This window comes from Staurois parvus, unplaced genomic scaffold, assembly GCF_062004578.1.
Source record: "Staurois parvus isolate SC_StPar_1 unplaced genomic scaffold, SC_StPar_1.0 ptg000748l, whole genome shotgun sequence".
Classification (NCBI taxonomy): domain Eukaryota; kingdom Metazoa; phylum Chordata; class Amphibia; order Anura; family Ranidae; genus Staurois; species Staurois parvus.
This window is the reverse complement of record NW_028318544.1, coordinates 3,677,173-3,678,327: the sequence shown is the minus strand read 5'-3', so window position 1 is coordinate 3,678,327 and position 1,155 is coordinate 3,677,173. Positions and strand designations below refer to the sequence as shown.

The following is a 1,155-nucleotide window of genomic DNA, read 5'->3' as shown; positions in this document are numbered from 1 at the left end:
CTCTTGACTTATGTGTAAGATTCATCCTGATGATTTTTTCCTTTTAAATGATAGCTCTCCTTTGTGCTCAAGGGCTGTGTTTTGGTAGCTTTGGCTGCCTAGGCGTTTGAGCATGGAGGATTGGCGATTCCTGGTTTTGAAAATGATTTTGGTTATCTGCATGTGATGATACTAACATGTGTTTTTTGCCTTTTCCTAGGCAATACGGAAATGGTGGAGGGGGGGTTTTGATATTAGGTTTAGTGTTAGGAGTGCTTGTTGTATAGTGTGTAGGATAGTTGATGTGTATTTTTTGCGCCTTATTACATACAATGAAAATCTGGAGATGGGAAGTCTGGAAACACCCAGGAAGGGAATGGTACAGAAATCCCGGATGGCAATGGATTTCAGGAAAATTGCATCTACATCTTCTGGAATTACAGGATCATGCCTTATTGTTCTCCTTTTATGCGTTTTTGTTATATGCAGTATGATTATGTAATGTATATTCTTTGAATATTGGGGAAATACCCCGTTGTTATTTTTTGTATTGTGTCCTTTGGAAACCTTTTTCTGATGTTGTATGTAATGATGGCTGATTTGTATGATATTTTAAATAAAAGAATTAAAAAAAATTACCAATACAGTGATAGCTTCTTGGCCTTTTGGCTAAGATCAAGTGTAGTGTCTGTTCTTATCAGTGTACAGTGGGGGTGCTCCCGGCCATTCTAGCTTTGCGGGGATGGCTGTTGTATAGTACCCTCACTGGTATGATGGGGTCCGGATGGCTAGTACCGGGGGGACAGAAAGCGTGGCGCCCACGAGTAGTAGCTGGGGCCCGTGAGTAATTCCCCCGAGCAGACCGGAAGGACCCAGTACCTCCTGATTTGGATGGATCTACCTTGTCTGGCCAGGGGCTGGGAAGGCAGAAAGTCTGCAAACTCAGTGCCCCCTGAGTAGACGCCCTCAGGGGTGCCACTAGTAACACCTGGGTGTGGGACCCCACAGTGTGAAGATGGCACAAGGTCACTGTTTTTCTACTCTTTTTGCACAGCTCCCTTAGGACCAGGCCTTTTGGCTAGGACCAGGGCAATTTTTGCTACAGGCCTCTGGGCCTGGTCTGCGCACAATTTGGCACGGTCCACTTTTTTATTTTCTATTTATTTAATCTAATCA

General features: G+C 44.1%; 1 pseudogene; it reads left to right on the top strand.

The window, feature by feature from the left end:
- The first annotated feature begins 628 nt into the window (after positions 1–628).
- Positions 629–788, top strand: LOC149445058 (U2 spliceosomal RNA; annotated as a pseudogene).
- The last annotated feature ends 367 nt before the right edge of the window (positions 789–1,155 follow it).